At 39.6% G+C, this 19,603-nt stretch overlaps 1 protein-coding gene across 3 annotated transcripts in view; it reads left to right on the top strand.

Moving 5' to 3' along the window:
* LOC131685171 (protein tramtrack, beta isoform) overlaps positions 1–19,603 on the top strand; it is a 108,952-nt gene that overhangs the window by 20,843 nt on the left and 68,506 nt on the right. Inside the window, exon 1 of one of the 3 annotated variants that reach the window (XM_058968693.1) lies at positions 5,871–6,338. The exons of the other annotated variants lie outside the window; for them this stretch is intronic. The gene's annotated coding sequence lies outside the window, so the exon portion shown is untranslated. Of the gene's footprint in view, positions 1–5,870; positions 6,339–19,603 lie in introns of those variants that run through there. 3 annotated transcript variants of the gene reach the window in all.

Raw genomic sequence — 19,603 nt, 5'->3', positions numbered from 1 at the left:
TGAGAATTTGCTCGGGATGGCATCAGCAAAGCAAACTGATGAATTTTTCTTCTGGGCCATGCCTTATACGTATGTCGCAGTTCATTTGACGACAAAGGGGCCGTGCTAACAACGCTAACTCGCTCGGTCGAATAGTAGAGTAGAGTGGGATCAAGTAGGTCAGTTTTTGGCGAGCCCCCCAGGTAACAATTGTGGTTTTATGGTTGTTTTATAGCCACTCAAAAAACTTAGATTCCACTTCTAGCATGCTATAAAACTTCAATTATTACTTGGGTCGTGCGATGGTATTTTTGCACTGATTTTGACAAACAAGCATTCCTTGGAAATGTTATGCAACGTTTTGGCAATAATGATTGTTAAATCCAAAAATTTGATTTTTGAATCCAATAAGGCGAAGGTACTTTTTTCGACGTTTTTGAGATCTGGATGTACGATAGGTCCGGATTAGAGGTTAAATAAAACATTGAACAGCCTGGAAAATCAGTGGTTCAACTTTTATTTAAAAAGTATGAGTATTGCAGGTTATTTAAAAAAATTAAGTAACACAAATAATACATACAAACCATTGACGTTTTTCTAGTAAGAAAATGAGGATGTGGCAAATGATGTCAAAAGGCATGAAACCGCGGAAGGAAATGTTGAAAAAACATTTGTTTTCAGCAGCTGCGTCTGGCTTTGTACTTGCGAATGACTTTTTCGGTGTCCTCGTCGTCGCCAGAGTGTGGAACTGAAGTTGTGCATTCCGGCTCACGTGGTTGCTTAGCTGTGCGACGATTACATTTGCGCTTCGAAGCATTTTTTGGATTCTTTTTCCTTCTCTTTTTTGATCATGTTTCTCGATTATCTACTTCAACAACACTTTAAATTATTATATTATTAACTCACGCGAAATATCAGACGCGCCTTGATTCACGACGAGAACTTTCCATTCACACGAGCACGGAATATTTTGGACAGAACCTTGAATTGTTTAGAAGCCGATCGAATACTGGCGCCATCTTGAACAGATGCAATTGTGTTCTTTATGTCCTCTTCACTTCGCTTTGGCGTTTTTCGCATGAAATTACGCACAATTTACCTGTCAAAATAATTCACATTACAGTAGTGGGATACAGTGTCCCCAAACGGCTGACTTATCGTGCTCCCAAGCATATGTTTCATGTTGGTGTCCGCATTTTTTTCAAAAACAAAAATGTCGAAAAACCAGCGAATGACTTTTTTGGTGTCCTCGTCGTCGCCAGAGTGTGGAACTGAAGTTGTGCATTCCGGCTCACGTAGTTGCTTAGCTGTGCGACGATTACGTTTGCGCTTCGAAGCATTTTTTGGATTCTTTTTCCTTCTCTTTTTTGATCATGTTTCTCGATTATCTACTTCAACAACACCATAAATTATTATATTATTAACAATTTCTTTCCATTCACGCGAGCACGAAATATTTTGGACAGAACCTTGAATTGTTTAGCAGCCGATCGAATACTGGCGTCATCTTGAACAGATGCAATTGTGTTCTTTATGTCCTCTTCACTTCGCTTTGGCGTTTTTCGCATGAAATTACGCACAATTTATCTGTCAAAATAATTCACATTATAGTAGTGGGCTACAGTGTCCCCAAACGGTTGACTTATCGTGCTCCCAACCAACTGTCCGCCAATCTGCCAAATAGAAAATTGAAATTATTGGGCAATGATCAAGCGGAAGTTTAAGAAAACTGGAAAGACGACTGAGGACGCTGCACCAATAGCTCGATGTTGGAACAAAATGTACCTGATGTTGACAGGCCAGGTGGTATTTTCCAGATAAATCGCTATCACAACATTCTAAATCCCATCAATAGATGCGCTACTACAGAATAAATCATGCGTCCGTATTTTAAGGGAATCAAACTTCATTTTTTGTATGATAGAAAATCTTTTAGTTAATTTGAGTCGCTAAGGGTATGCAAGTAACTTCATTGACAGAAACCGATGGAAGGTAAAGGCCCATTAAAATTATAATTGAAAAGTTTCATTCTCTCGGAATTGACCTGATCTGAAAATTTTTGAAATATGTCTAGGTTTGAGTCTAAAATTAAGGATATTTGAGGTAAAACAAAGGGCGCTTCCTAAACTCGCCAAAATTACGGACACGTCCTTTAAAATAAGGACGGTTGGTAACCCTAACACTGTTCGCCTATTTGCTCGCATTCAGGGAAATAATTTGATATTCTTTATCCACAAAATCTCGCTTGACATTTTCCGGAAGAATTCTACGAGTAAAATTAGATGACTGCTTATCGTCGCAAATTTCCAACAAGTCTTGTGTTCCACAAGGGACTAACTTGGGACCTTTGCTGTTTGTACTATTTTTCAACGACATCGCATTGCTGCTGGGAGCTAGCTGCAAACTAGTTTACGCTGACAACTTGAAGCTGTAGCTTGTTGTTCGTTCTGTAGGAGATTGTTGGAGCCTGCAGATGTATTGTTATTTATAACTATTTGTACCAACTGTTAGTGTCAGTTATTGAAAAGAAGGTAGTTTTTGTACCCGTCTGAGAATGACATGAAAATGTACAACTCAGTTGGGCTTTTTCCTACCCTTACTGTCCATTTAGACTCCTAAATCGGGTGGATATAATTATGTTCAACAAATAGATAAATATTGACAAACGTTCTTCAAAATTACAAAAATATTTGACACACTATAATAAAGGAATAAGACGCTACCCTGAGCTAAATTGTCAAGTTTGAACCTGCTATTTTTCTTCTTAACAATATTTTTAACCTGTCATCATCGTTGGGCATAATTGAAGCCATGTGCAAACCCTCTAATCGATCGATAATCCTTTGATCGCATCCCAACCACACCAGCTTTGCCAACAAGCTAGCAATATTGTTTGATTGTTTATTCAATTTATGAAAAAAACGATGGATAATAGAATGGATTTCGTCCACAAGGATATTAATCCACCCTACTACCCGCAAATCCGCCGAATAGGAAAAGTATTGGACAATTATCAAGCGGATGTTAAAGAGAACTTGAAAGACGACTGAAGACGCTGCACCAATAGCTCCATGTTGGAACAAAATGCACCTGATGATAAAATAAGCTCGGTTGGTAACCCTAACAATGTTAGCCTATTTGCTCGTATTCAGGAAAATCGTTTGATATTCTATATCCACAGAAACTCACTTGACAGTTTCCGGAAGAATTAAGTAAATTAGACAACTTCATATCGTCAAAATTTTCCAACAAGTGTGGTGTTCCACAAGGGAGTAACTTGGGACCTCTACTGTTTGTACTATTTTTTAACGACACCGCATTGCTGCTTGGAGCCAGCGCATTGCTGCTTGGAGCTGACGACTTGAAGCTGTACCTTGTTGTTAGTTCTGTAGAGCATTGTCGGCGCCTACAGATGTATTGTTATTTATAACTATTTGTACCAACTGTCAGTGTCTGTTATTGAAAAGAAGATAGTTTTTGTACCCGTCTGAGAGAATGACATGAAAATGTACAATTCAGTTGGACTTTTTCCGATCCTAACTGTACGCTTAGACTCTAAAGACCGATGGATATCATTATGTTAAATAAATAAATAAATATTGACAAACGTTCACCAAAATTATAAAAATGCTTGACACGCTATAATACTGGAATACGACGCTATCCTAGGCTAAATTGTCAAGTTTGAACCAACTATTATTCTTAACTATTTTCTCAACCAATTATTCTTAGCCAACTATATAGAGCAAGATTTTAGTTAATAAAGTTATCGCAGCAAAAGGAAGCCTAGGAGGTAAAACTTTTCGTTTTTTGACAGATTTTTTCTTCGCGAGAAGGGTTGCTAGTTCTTTTTATAGCAAGCCAGTCTGTCGCTTATTTGCTTTGCATACCTCTTATCTCGTTTTTCTCGTATGATTGCACGTTAACATCATAAACTCAAAAGCGGCCCTTACACGTTCAATATTTTTGTCAATACTAGAGTGTTATGACAAAAGTATTGAACGTGTAATGGAATTTTTTTTATTGACGATGTGGATTTCAAACGGGACTGAAATATTGTAACAATATCGTTAATACTAGTATTGACAAAAATATTGAAGTGTAAGGGCCGCTAAACTGTCAAAGTTGGCAATAAAAATAAAATTGTTATTCACAAGACTTACTTCGTGGACTATGAATATGATAAATTTTTTCAAAAATATTTTTCTACTTGTTGCGATCCGTTAAGGTAATTTTAAAAGTTTGTAATGAAAAATCCTTTCCTTACAGAAAATATTACGTGAGTAATAAATTTGCATTAAATGATGTAATTTTTTATCAAACTTTGTATGGACATATCTACTCGACTACTAATGCCTATTAATGCACGAATATACCATCTTAATCCTTGTGAAGTAGTGAAATGATTTCACATAAATTGGAACATTGGAATAGTTATTACTAGAATTTGCATGACATTGAACGCAATAACAAATGTTGGGGACTTGACCAAGATTTTATGGGGAGATTTGACCAAGTGGCAATTAGCTGAAGAAAGACGCAAAATTCCTGATATTTATTATGCTTTGGTATCAACTGTTAATGTTAATCACGCCATAAAAAAAATCCCACCTCAAACATAAGTCTTTATATTTTAGTATTAATAAACAAAGTTAGCAACAGTAGGACTGATTTCGTGAAGTGTGAACACGCAATGCAAGCAGTAGGTTACAGTTAATCCTTAAAAAGAAATGCATTTAGAAAATCGAAATCTATCGAATTTACTGCTACCTAAGGACCTCGATAATATGGAAAAAAATAATTACAGTATATTTTATGTCATTATTTTTTGTTACGATTTTTCAAAATTCTCTTGGTCAAGTCTCCCCACGCCTTGGTCAAGTCCCGCAGTGGGGAGACTTGACCAAAAAAAAAACGATCACAGAAAAACTTTTGTAACTTTTCAAAAATGAAATTAAAAATTCTACAAAAAATCATGAAGACACACAATAACTTTGCACATTATATCTCAATGACTTTTGAGGGATTGAAGGTTTTTTTAAGATTTATGCAGTTTTAGCTGAAAACCTGGTCAAGTCTCTCCATGTTCCCCTAAACGAAATTCAAATATTGTTTGTGCCGCTTTCTCGCAGCGTATCTCCCGAAATCCAATTCTCAGGTGTTAATTTGTAGCCACGTCTTTCCATTCACCGCAACGCCTACTTTACCTATTTAGCCCCAACCAAATAAGTCCGAGCAACCCAATTCTGCCTGTCATCATCGTTGGGCATAATTGAATCCATGTGCAAACCCTCTAATCGATCGATAATCCTTCAGTCACCTCCCAACCACACCAGCACGAGTCGATCCGGCCAGCAGTCCCCAGTTCCCAGTCAATTGAGGTCGCCTGGAAACCCGAAAAAATAAAAACGGCACTCGCTGTAAAATCTGTCACTGCGCATAGCGCACCACTTTTGCCGCCACGGTCCGATCGTCGTCGTCGTGATCGAGCGATTACGACAGAATCCTCGCGCTCGCCTGCGGCTTCGTCGTGGCAATTCCTGGAGCAGTTTACAGTTCTTCGGAACAAACGCTTCTTGTTAGCTATTCTATGGTTGCCGTTCAAGTTGCTTGCGTTGCTGCTGACGTAACCTCGAGAACGATGACAACGATAGCTCTCGCGCCGAGTCCCGTGAGTCCGCGCGAAACCGATTACGAGAGATTGAGAGCGCGAGACGCGCCTGCTCTGGTCGTGAACCGGCTTGCTCGCGATTGTGTACAGACACGGGCTTCGTTTCACCAGTACCAACCAGCACCAGCGATGTTCGCTGTGCTATAGTCGAAGTCAATCAGTCGACTCTTGTGATTTGTTTTGGTTTTGATGTGGGAAGAAGACCGCTCCCGCTTCGTAGTTGTATGTACCTACGGTACGGACTGTCGTCGCAACGCGGCATCAGTGTGTTGGTGTCTGTCCGAGATGGTGGAGCGTTCGCACAAAACGGATCCCCAATCCTTACTCTGCCAGCCGGTTAGTGTTTGAAGTGTTTTGAAATTCCTGTACAATCGCTGCCCGTTTTAGGGTTGTAAGCAAAACAACAACTAGAAGAAGAAGAAGAACGGTGGAGGAAACCGACCGAGTCCACAAGTGCAAAGCAAATCGGCGTGGAACAGACTTGTTTTAAAAATATATGTACACGAATGTTTTAAAGTGGATATTGGTTGCCCCTTCACTCATGGCGGAATGGTGCCTGGTTTGATGTGTGTTTTGTTGGTTTCGCTAAGCTCTGCTACCCGGTCGTCAAGGACGGAAAAAGGACATTATTACAGGATTGCACTATCGAATGTTGCAAGCGTGACAACGTAAGCCGGAAACCCGTCAAGTGAGTCAGGTCCGTGTTCCTTTTTCTCGGCTACGTAAGGACATCCAATAATGAAATATAGGAAAGGGAAAACAGGTCGAATCAAATTCAAGGATACGATTATCGGTCTTTTTTTGCGAGAAGGAAAGGTGAGATTTTATATATCACCGCTTCGAGTCAAAACAGAGATAGAGGACGTCAAAATGTATGATCGTTGAAGATGCTGATATCAGTTCTATTTTATCAAAAGAATACCCGACCAGAGTCAAATAAAATTAAAATGGAATGCAATTTTCGTAAGCTGTGTTATAATTCTGGTCTCGATAGTAGTTAAAATAACAAAAAATTATAACAAGCATCAACACGAGATATGATTCTGGTTACTCTTTGTTGTTATCTTCTGATCTGTCTAATCGCTTTTTGTAGCTTTTTTGCATGATCCGAATCTGATTTTAAATTTGGGTTATCAAGCAGAAAAATACGTCATTACTTTATTCAATTTTTGTGACACTTGTTTTTTTCTGCTGTCAGTCGAACAGTGGTTAAGAACTGTGAAAAGTTGGCCAAAAGTAATCATTTTGTTAATTATGTATGGATCGGTGGAGTGTCTTTGAAAATGTTTCAGAACATGAAATACCCTTTTCTTGGTGTTGACTGTTGACAGATGAATGATTAATCAACTTAGTAGTGACATCTAAACTTTGTCTTCGGCAAACTTTTAAAAAATATTACACCGAAAAACTTTGCTGAAGACACTAGATATCTTTTACGTATTTTTATTAAAATAAGTAAATTTCCTTACAATTATTTTCCTCATAACATTAACGCATAAATTTCCTGAATAGTAGTACACTAGATCATGAAAAAGAAAAGTTATCATTGATTCGGGCAATTTTTTCTGTCTAGTCTAGTCTAGTCTAGCCTACACATACACAGCCAATACATGTAGGGATCCTGGAAAATTGCATGCGTTCGCCCACAATTTTTCTTGTCATTATTAATGTTTGTGGCACATATTGAATATGACACAAGCATTAAAACGGCCAGGCCAACTGTGCAGCGTACGAAATAAAGATGATTCAAAATTATACGGCAATCGCATTATTCATTTAATGAGTAATTTAATCAACGGATAATTTTGAACCTTGAATAAGGAAGAAACGTGGACAACTGTACACAACCGTTTCAATTTGATGGGGGTTTAATAAATCAGTGTGAGTGACTTTGCTAAGAGGGTTTATGTCACTCCTTTGGTCTTCCTTTCTGGGATGGGACAGAGGTATTTAGACCTGTTGTTGCTAATGCGCCTAAGTTATAGCGCCTTTACTCGCTCGATCCGGGCATTTTTTTTTCTGTGTTTAATTCCCTTCCACATCCCACAACAAAATAAATTACAATAGAATAGGTTAGGTGTTTTTTTATGTAGATGTATGAATTGGATGAAAAATATTAAATGATATCGGATGTTTTAACTGTAAAAATGAGTTTACTGGCCTATTCTAGGACTACCATTGCACTCATTTAAAAACATGGAGTTGGGAAAGTTTTTTCGCGGTTTGGAAGCTTTAAACTCTCTAGAATAAACCTAAGCGATAGGAATTCATTGTATGGTGAAAACGTTGAAAACTGATTTTAGGTCCAGCCTAATCCAAAAGCATCCTGTAAGCACGTAAACGAACAAAGAAAGGAATCTGAGCTGCCTTTATCGATGGACTTTAAAGAGCGTACAAGCTCGAGTACAAGGTGATATAGCACTTTTTTCTGAATAGTACTCCAGTGTTTTTTCTAATGACACCACAACAAATTTGTAAACAGAGCTCTCTGGAGCGACATGCCGCTTGAATGGGATATACAATATCCCATTCAAGCGGGAGCACAGTTTTGAACTGATGACAAACTCCTATACAACAAAAACAATGATTGCTTCGCCTTAGAGATACTGTGGGAATTTAAGCGGGGAAAGAACAGGTCGTTGAGTTATTTTTGTTTTTCTCTGTTTCTACTCAAATAATAAGCATTAGCATGTAGCCTGATATCCGCATTTAGGATAGTCCTCATGGGCCGCTAAAACCTATATGATAAGTCTATACTGAGAAAAGGCGAAATATTGTGTCATTACAGAGTAGATTGAAAACCCATTTTCTGCTTTACTAATGCTAATATGAAGCACCGATGCAGAACTGTCAAATTTGAAGTCTTATTATCGGCACTACTTATGCTTTTGAATAGATTCAATTGGTTATTGTTTTCTTATTTTGTACAATGCACGAAAAGGGAGCAAAATTAATATACAATTACGAGCTGTAATGGGAATTTCTCTACTGATATGTGATAAATAGTTAGTATTAAGCGTTTCTGATTCGCCTGTTCAGTAACTAGCACTATCTTGGTACCAATTGGATGCCAAATCTAAACTAGTACCAAGATTGGCACTAGTTAGATGCTAAATCCAAAAAGTCATAAGTCTTGCATGAACATAAACGACTGGCTTATTCCGAGTGATGTCTCGGAAGTCAAGCACAGAAGCTCGGGCTTTGTTAATGGGAAAAGTGGAATCTAAAACAGTGTTTTGGTTTAAGGACCAAACGCCTGGAATTATGCAAAAAATAATAATTTTTTGGAATGAACCAGTTTTAGTGCGAAAGGGCACAATACCTAACTTTGTTAGTATTTAGCGTTTCGGATTCTCCTCATCAGTAACTAGCGCCTTCTTGTTACCTTCCACTTTTCCCATCAGCAAAGCCCGAACTTCTGTGCTCGACTTCCGAGACATCACTCGGAAGAAGTCAGTCGTTTATGTTCATGCAAGACGTATGACTTTCTGGATTTAGCGTCTAACTAGAGCCAATCTTGGTACTAGTTTCGATTTAGCATCCAACTAATACCAAGAAGGTGCTAGTTACTGATGAGGAGAATCCGAAACGCTAAATACTAACTAAGTTAGGTATTGTGCCCTTTCGCACTAAAACTGGTTCATTCAAAAAAAAATATTATTTTTGCATAATGTGATAAATATTTTTATTTCTACGGAATTCGGTTCTCACATGATTTGAATAATGTACGAAAATTGCCTTTAGTGTATCTAAAGCAGAAGCTCATTGTTTCGTCATTCACGGCAAGTGCGCGTCCTTATGCTGTATACTGGATATGTTCAAATTTATTAATGTCTATTATAATTCTTAATAGGGCATAACGAATAAAAACACAGCCAGATAATGCGTTAGCATTATATTGGCTTTACATTAGCTATTTTATCGCACTAAAATACATATATAAAGTATACATACTTCACCTATCCATGAGGCTTGCTATTATCATCTTCATCATTGTTGCTGAACAATCCGGTACTCCGAATCACGACCGCATGTAGTTGAGATTTCCAGGTAACTCGAATCTTTGGTTGCCAGTCTCCAGTCTCCTTGAACGCTCGCCGTACGCGCATCTTCCTCGATTGCACAGGGCCAGTGAGTGTGGGGTCTGCACCGAATTTGACGACACCGGTCAGTTTTTCTATTTAGCTTAATTTTAGCTGGTCTAGCCTCTGACATTCGCGCTACTGTAGTCCATCGTGATTTATCAGGCTTCGGATGTCAGCATGTTTGTATACTTGATAAAGGTCGTGGTCTACGCGCCTGTACCATTCTCCACTTTCTACCGTGCCACCGAGTGTTGAACGCAACGTATTCTTGTCTCAAACAAACCGAGCCCTCGATAATTTGTTTCCTTCAACGACTATGCCGCAACAGGGAGTATCAGCGATTCATATAGAGTAATTTTTGGGGAAGCCGGTAGCTTACGGGTGGTTGGCAGAATACGTAAATCATTGAAAGCCCTATTCGCAACTGCAACACGTCTTTTTTCCTCGCCGCTAACATCGTTATCTCATGTAATTAGGGTTCCAATAAATATGAATTCGTCAGCAGCTTCGTACTGCACCCCATCGATTTCCACCACAAAAACCAACATCGTTTGAACTGCTTCACTCTAATAGGTACCATGTACTTTGTCTTGTCAGAGTTTATAGTCAGTACGATTCTCGCAGCCATGCTTTTGGAAGGAACAAATGCCTCTTCCACTACTCAGCGATCAACGCCAATGAAGGTTGATGTCCGCAAAGCCAAAAAGCACGTGATCGTTGGTTCTTTTTCTTTGCGGTGCTATGGTAAGCAATAGATTAGAGAATGCATCCCCGGATATTTTGACGCTTGATTTTAACCCAGCCAGCGTCATACGAACCAGCTTAACCTTCAAACTACCAAGCCCTCTTCGATACACCAAAATCAGCGTTCAATTGGCAATAACTTTTTTTCTGCTTAAAAGATTTTGATGCAGTTTTTTGCCAACGAACCGGAAATTATTCCAATTGTCAAAAATGCTACAGAAATAGTATTCGGAGCTACGACCCCGGAGTAAATTCAGATTGCAGTGGGGTACCAAGTTTTGGCCGTTTTCAGTTTTCATAAATATCAAAACAACGCTTGAATTCCACATTTTTCGAAAAGAATTTGTTAGAAATGACCTTCTTACATAATAATTTCACTTCATATATGAGTAATACGAGTTGTCCAGGTCCCGGGAGCGGTTCCCTAGAGTGGCTATTCATGAACTTACATTTCATATGCTTTATTATATCAGAGACACACAATTAATTCAACAGATCTTATCAGATCGTCTACTTAGTATAGGAAGCAATTAATTCAATAAAGGTTTAATATAGATTTACCACTTTCTGATCAGTTCCAGAATACGGTTCCTAAGTCGAATTTTATTTTTTATGATAATCATGGCATGTGGCACATGAAAAAACATCAACTCGATGATCTATAAAGAATGCAATCATATATGAAGACATCCGGACACATGATACCCGGTTCCGGAACACGATTTCCAGGACGAAGAGTTTTGCCTGAGAGCATTGTTCAAGCATTATCTACCAAAATTCGTTCCACTGAATCGAACGCCGCCTTGAAATCCACAAACAGATGGAGAATTCACAGGTTGTGTTCCCTGGAATTTATCACAGGATGAACATCTGGTCCGTCATTGATCGTTTTTCTCCTAACCCGCATTGGTATTCGCCGTTGCTGAATTCAGCCAACTGTCGTAGTCTGCTAAACAGAACATGGGAGAGGTGTTATCGCGGATCGTATTGTCCCGATAGCTGTTACACTCGAGTAACCCTTCTTCAAGATAGGGCATATGGGAGCATCCAACCAATCCGTAGGAATTTCTTCTTTCAGACGGATCACGCAGTTGAGTGTGTTTCTTCGTATAGTCGGTCACTCCCGTTTTGTATGCGGTATATCGGCTTTATATACGTATATACTGCCTATGATCGCAAATCAGTCCCATAAAGATAGAAAATCTCATAGAAAATAGGAAAGATATGCGATCATGTTCATGCAATAATGCTACATTTTGCCTGTACTTTCATGAATCTATGCCAATTTGCAGCCAATCTAGAGCCATGGCTTGATGTTTATGGCTATTTGTGTAAACCGTGGCAATGCCGGCAAATCCTTGCACACCAAGTACATTTATTTTTCGTTTCGGTTATTGGACTAAAGGCTATAGGCGTTAATATGACTGAGCTGTTGGTCTTTTATTTATTTATAATAAGTAACCAAATAAGAGATGGGTGATAGGATTCCACCTGCTATGCCAAAAGTTTTGAACTGATTCTATTAAATTGATTTGCATTTTTTTATTTTTGCTGATTCTAAAGGGAACAATGTCGCTGTTTGGGGCCTGAAACGCTTCTGGAATCAATTACTTCTAAACAGCGCATTGTTTTAGAATTGTGTCTTTATTTTGAAAAATTGAATATATTCTTCAATAAAAACTTCGAGTATTGTTAGATAACCATCGCATCCTGTGCATGCGATTTGTCAATTCGGACATCCTTCTTTCTTGATGGATCATTTGTTGCGTCGCCTACTGCTACTTTGGTGGGATCAATTTATCTGCATTCGCTCGAGTTATCGTCTGTGCAGCAATGATCTGTTGATGTTGTACTGGATTTTTGAATATTCTTGAATCTTTTAATGGACTCACGGGTTGCGATCGAGTATCACTCTTTGTTGGCTTTTGCTTTTTCGTTGGTTATACTGAGTGAGCCTTTGTTTGCAATAAAGATTTCTACCTGAATTATTGAACTTTATGACAGGATTTCGAATGTGATAAAACTGTATAAAAGAGACATCCGTAAGCTTAAGCTTTGTTGTTTGCTATAATGATTCCTGCTTCAACTAAACTGTTGCACTTTATTTGCACAGAATTGCGAATACGATGTAACTGTATAAAGGTGACTTCTGTAAGCTTAAGCTCCAGTTTTATCTTTCATATTTGTTTCTCCTCGCAGACACGGCGTCGACCAGCAATAAACTGGCAAACGATGACCACTGCAAGAATAAAAGTATCAGTAGACGATTATTATCTGACGATTAATTTACATGATTTTAGCATTAACTTGGACATACACGCGAAAAGCATATTGATGCGCTTAGTTGTTTGCGCCTAACTGCAAACAGCTCCCACGTTTGAACACTTTTTGGAGAAACTCAATTGCTAGAATGGCGACTCGACCGGTTGATTTAGGCGTTCAATTTGGATACTAGTTTACATTTAACTTGACCCCAAGTTGGTGCTAGTTACTGACGAGACGAATTCGAAACACAAAAATACAAGTTAATTTAACTTAAGTCTTGTGTCCCTTACGCACAAATTGGTGTAAACTAGTTTTTTTTTTCTTTTGGAAACAAATATTGCATGGACTTGTGTCGTTTTTCTCGTACTTAACTGGCATTCAAACAGTTTTCTGGATGGAATATCACCCTACGTTATAATCGTGCTACAATTCGATCAACCCTTTGCGACACAGTGGGTCGTATACGTTCCACCTACTTCTCCTAGGTGTATATTGGATTGGATAGTTAGCGTTGACATATAAATACGAATTCTTTCTTTTAATCAACTCTTATGGTTGTAAGGAATAAAACTAGTACAAATATGTGAATTTGTTAATTACCTATTAGTTATAAACCATTAAAACTCGAAAGTCTCGTTTCTTTTTGCAAAAAAAAAATCGGCTGTGAATTTTACGTAGGTCAGTTTTTTCGAAAAAAAATTATCAAAATACGCAAAAATGGACTTTATTATTATATTGTTCTATAAAAGATTCTGAGAAACAGGGATCACTTTTGAACTAGCATAATAATTGATTATGTGGTTTTGAGGTCGCTAATTTCGATTCTGATAATAGAATTTGAAAATTCAAAATGGCGACTACACAATGGCAGCCATTTTTCACGATTTTTTTGAATTTTATTACAATGAGCATAAAACTCGATTTACGAGAGTTTTTGGGGTCGCAGATTACGATTCTGACGCCAGAATTCGCAAATTCAAAATGGCGCCTGCAACCATTTTTTAACAAAATTGGCAAATTTTGTTTCAGTCAGTGTAAAACTCGATTCGCGGGGGGTTTTTTTGGGTGGCACAGCCGCCATATTGGATCCACCTTTTTGAATTTTTCATTTTCGACGTCAGAATCAGAATCAGCGACCCCGAAAACCGCGTCGTAAGACGTTTTAGGCCAATATAAAAAAACATAAAATTTAGCCAAGCACAGTCGCCATATTGGATCCGCCATTTTGAATTTTACATTTTCGATCTCAGAACCAGAATCAGCGACCCCAAAAACCACCTTGTAAGACGTTTTAGGCTAATATAAAAAAAACAAAATTTAGCCAAGCGCAGTCGCCATATTGGATCCGCCATTCTGAATTTTACATTTTTGACGTCAGAATCAGAATCAGCGACCTCGAAAACCCCCTTGTAAAATGTTTTAGGCCAATATAAAAAAAAAAACATAAAATTTAGCCAAGCACAGTCGCCATATTGGATCCGCTATTTTGAATTTTACATTTTCGATCTCAGAATCAGAATCAGCGACCCCAAAAACCTCCTTGTAAGACGTTTTATATAATAAACAATATAAAAAAAAACAAAATTTAGCCAAGCACAGTCGCCATATTGGATCCGCCATTCTGAATTTTACATTTTCGACGTCAGAATCAGCGACCCCAAAAACCTATATAAAACTAAAAATAACAGTATCAACAATGAAAAGGAATTCGCGTCGCAAAGGGTTAAAGTAGGTACACGACAATTAAGGGAGTGGCAAGGATGATTAAGGGAGTGGCAAGGGAGCAGCTGTGACGCACCTTTTTCGACTACAGCCATGACTAGCTGATTTTACCGATTCTTCGTACGACCAATATCGCTGATGACTACTGCTTCCTTTATCTTCAGCTCCGCTTTAACTTTCGCTTAGCACTTCTCTAGTGGGCGAAACTGGGGACAGTGATGTGGATTTCGCTCATTTGGGATTATGTTAACTCCATTATCATTGTGCTAATGTAACACACCTCTGCTGTAATGGCCACTGGCTAGACCTGACTAAAACGTCACTGGATCATCATGGGACACAATGATGGGTAAAACTCATTTTTTGGGGCTCTTCCTTTTCTATATTTCCGAATTCACAGTCTTTTTCGTCAGTAATGCGCTAGGTTTCTTGCCACAGGAACAGATCGCTTGCCAAATTATATTTTTTTCTTGGACTTATTCGCGAAAACAAACTTGAATCTGTTAGAAACCTTACCGCAAGCAGTAGTCTTCTTTCTTAAAGCTCCATGATTTGAAATCGGCTTCCGCATAGGTTTCATCGTTGATCAAGACGCATATCTCGAAACGAGATAGTTTGAAACGGGGCAAAAGTAGATCTAGCGGGACTTAACAAACAATAAAACGGTTTAAAAAGCTTCCACATTCAGTCATTGGAAGCGCCGCTGTCGCCAGCAATTAATGTTCAATTTCCGAATGATCTGGACCTTCAGTTACCCGTCGTGTTTAGGCACGAAGTGCAAACTTAAACATGGATGCAAGTTATTCATATTGCGTGCAAGTTAGCATCGTGCACTACGAATTATGGAGTATGTTGCTCTGATAATCGTCACCAAAAGTAGGAAAGCAGGTGTGCAACAGCTAGTTTTGTTGTAATGTAATCAAAGTTTTCAAAATAATGAAAGGTTTATTGGATCTTGCAGGATGAATCTTAAATCTACTATGTTCAGCCATCAATCATTCTTGTTTAATTTCATTTGCAATTTGAGTTGGTTATTGAGTAAAAATGACCTACTTACTTGTCATGTATTCCCAAAATTGTATCAACATGTCAAAATATACCACAAAATTCAAAACGTGCCGTATAATGTAAACATTTAGTATAAATCGAATTTCCATAGAAGAGCTTTGGTCTTCTGCAAGACGGAAAATTGAGAGACAAATATGTTGTGACTTTGTAACCATTAAATCCATATCAACTTTTGAATAGGGCTAATAAGATTTGTAAACAAACTTTTGTTTTGCTCATTTCTCTCAATTTGTTATAATTTCAACTCAGAAAACATTTGAAATTGATTCTACCAAGGGTAAAAATGTAAATTCATGTGTATTTTTCATGAAATTCATCTCGGCAGCGGAATAATGATCGAAATAAGTTTGTTTACAAAAGTCTCTTTAGTCCTTTTGACTAATTAATATTGAAATATGAACTAATTCATATGGGGTGGGCGTAGCGTAGTTGGTAAATCAATTGCCTTGTACGCAACACACATGGGTTCGAGTCCCGACCCCGCACATAGGGTTATAAATTTTTCATGAGATTTTTCTAACTCGAAAGAGGCGAATGACCTTAAGGTTAAACCCTCTATAATCGAAATAAAATAAACAAAATAAAACTAATTCAAGTGGAAGTAGTTCCAGAGGTCATCGATTCGGGCTTTATTTATAATTCTTTACAGGAATCTATTGCGATAATACGTTATTTCAATATCAACTTTTGAATAGGGCTAATAAGATTTGTAAACAAACTTTTGTTGTGCCGATTCTCGTAATTTGCTGCAATTTCGACACAGAAAACATTTTAAATAGATTCTACCAAGGATAAAGATGTTGATTCACGTGTATTTTTCATTAAAATCAACTCCGCAGCGGTATAATGAGCTAAATAAGTTTGTTTACAAAAATCTCTTTAGCCCTTTTGAAGTATTAATATTGATTTCATGCTAATTGCTAAATCAAAACTGCTCAAAGACCTCATCATCGTCGTGGAACGGTCCTCTGTGCTGGGTTGCCACGTTCATAGAATTTCCTGTAATGTTATAGATTTATTTACTCATTTTTGATCGCAAATTATTTTTCACATATGACGGACTTTTGTTAGTTTTATGAAAATTTCACAGATTTACACTGATTTTTGAAAATATTCCTCTTTTTCACGGATTTTTTTTCTGTTTGACAGATGGTAAAAAGATTTTCTTTACTGGAACAGATTTCATTGTGGCATCCCTGCCTCTGTGTCCCGTTGAATTAAGCTGAAAAGTTGGAAATTAGCCGCCAGATATCGTCATGGAATAGAGGTAGCTCCGCAAACGAAGACTCAACAATTGGGCGATAATTTTCTAACTAATATCATCTGTCGCCTGAGTCAGCGCCTGCTACATACATCTAGCTGGCAGAAACAACGAAGTATCCTACTAGCGTAGTAGCTCGTGACCTAAATATCCAGGCAGCGAGTAGCAGTAAGCAACGACAGAAAATAAAAAAAAAGATGGATGAAAATTTACGCGCTGTCATAGGAAAACGACGATAACATCTGAATACTCATCGCAGACAAGTAGCGCGCTCTGGTCCCATCAATGGGTCTGTGAGTCCATATTGCTGCTGCCGCACCAGTCGAGGTTGACTGCACACAAACATTCGCGGATGCCGTTCCTCTCCTGTGTGTCTATCTATGTACAGGCGCATGCATATAGACAGACATAGATTTCCACTGTCATCGTCAGCAGCAGAGAAGCAGCAGCACTAGCAACAGCAATAACAGCGGAAGACGACCATCAGGCCGTGAGATACGTGCACGTCCGTCCGTCCCCGCTTATACATATTCCCAGCTCGCGGAGTGACAGAGAACGATGAGCCAACTTCCGGAAATGCTACATTTAATTATAGTCGTTCCCCGCGTCTCGTTTGCCCTGGAACCGTGCGAGTCGTCCCCATTATTCCTAGATGCCTGCCTGCGTGTCCGCCCGCTTGCTGCCACACAGCTTCTCGTCCAACTCTATCCCGCGATTGCCGAACATTTTCCCTAATGGCGGATATTGGCTACACTAACACATCCTCAGCTTACCCCGTTTTTTTAGCCCGTTCGGCGGGGAGGAAAACACAAAAGACAGGAAGAAGCCGATGCGGTCCGGTCATAAAAACAGAGTCAAAGCAGCAATTGCGCATCCAAGCATGCCCTGCCCTGCTCGCTATTCTCCAACGCTGCTAGATTACGTGGCCGGCGAACAATCACAGCTCGGCGGCGGTGGTGCCTGCCTCGTTTCTACTAGGTTCCACGGTTGCAGTCGCCATTCGATGGGATGATGATGGGAAAATAGGCACCCTTCCTTTAGTTGTGTTACGTATGTGTTCCATTGTTTCCCCCCATTCCGTCTTTTTCGACCGAATCTTGAAGAATAGGTTCGCTGCTGATTCGCCTCGCAAATGGTACCTGCGCAGTAGGGCCGCTTCTCAGATCGAGAGGGATAATCATCAAGTGAGATACGACCGGGGGAAGAATCCTGTTAGATTCGTTATAATGATGGCGAATCAAGTTTGTGTCCTCGATGGAATCACCCCTTATAATTTTGAATCTTTTTCCGTGTAAGCTAGCTGGCCACATCCCTAAAAAGCAGCATCTCGAAACATCCAAGCAACCTGACACGCACACAAACACACATGCACGAAACGTTCCGTGCGCAGCCTGGCAGCTAGCAACAATTCGCCATATTTATTTTTCCGCTTCCTTGTCTCCCTTCTGCTGTTTCTGCTATCTCCGCCCCTCTCCAGGCTAGAGTTTCATGAGCTCCTGCCGAGTTGCCAAGTTGGTTTTTTTCGCCTTCTGGTTCTGTCTCTCATCCTCGGTACGCTCGGCGTGTTGGCTTGTGTAGTCTGTTGTTCGACGGTCCGCCGTGCCAGCCTGGCGGAGAGATGCTGTCGACTGGAGCGAATACGAGTATATCATCATAAAATCCCCCCTCTCTAATGCTAGAGACCTTCCGCCTTCTCCCATCCCCATCAACCGACCGGGCATCCTCTGAAACCAGCACATAAAATGAACGCGGTACCACCGCCGCCGCCGTTGTCATTCTATCTGCTGTATTGACTTCTATTTACGGTGTGAAGGGGAAGAGGAATGTATGCGACGGAACAGAGATCTACGGGAGGACAAAAACGAGCGCACAGAAACGATAAAAAAAAGTGGAAAAATAACATTCTATCCTATCTCGCTTCGGTTGTGCGCCCGTTCATCTTTCGTCTCCACACAATCAACGAGCTTCGATTGGCGACGCGAAGCGGCCTGTATTTGTCGGACAGATAAATAGAAAAAGGGATGGCCCCACCCGAATACGGATGCTAGGTATTGTGCGTTTTCGTTTAGAAATCGAATATTACGTAACCCTGCGACTGGCACAGCCCTGTAGTTCAGGGATGTGTGCCTAATTCAGCCATATTATGGAAATGTTTATGCTGTCAATGGTAGGGCCGCATGCTGTCAGTTTCCGCTATCTGACGGACGACTTTTGAATGAGCTGTATATAATGTTGCTACCTCTATCTACCACCGCTTACATAAAAATCCTATTGTTATAAAAATAATCACGAGAATGCTCCACCGTTCCGGCTCGAATCGAGGCCCATGGGAAGTCAGCTCAGCACGCTACTGAACGGACCAATGCGCCGAAGGGAAACGGAGCGGAGGGAACAAAACAAACTCCAGTCCCAAAAGCTAACTGTTGCGCTTTTTACGAGTTTTTCATTTCGTTGCACGCCTGGTATGTAGGTGCAGACCCTTGCACCTCACGACCCCCCTGCGTCAATCCGGCTCCACTGCTCCATCGACCCACTCGTTTCATCTATTTTGGATTCACTGGAAAAGGCAGCCTATAATTACCACCACCGTTGACAATGTGTTGGTTGTTCTATGAACCTCCTCGCGCTCGCACACACACACACCAACACACGTGGTAAGTGGTACAGTGTGACACATTACGACTACGCACTGTGCGGATGGATTGTTCGGATATACATATTAGAAGGACTGGGTGTGGCGTCACTCGTTCTCCACACAGCGCAGCGCCTCCAGCGGATCGAGCCAGTAACCAAATGTCATCCGATCGT

This window comes from Topomyia yanbarensis, chromosome 2 (genome assembly GCF_030247195.1).
Source record: "Topomyia yanbarensis strain Yona2022 chromosome 2, ASM3024719v1, whole genome shotgun sequence".
Taxonomy (NCBI): Eukaryota; Metazoa; Arthropoda; class Insecta; order Diptera; family Culicidae; genus Topomyia; species Topomyia yanbarensis.
Note: the sequence above shows the minus strand (reverse complement) of the source record. Positions and strands in the feature narration are given on the sequence as shown.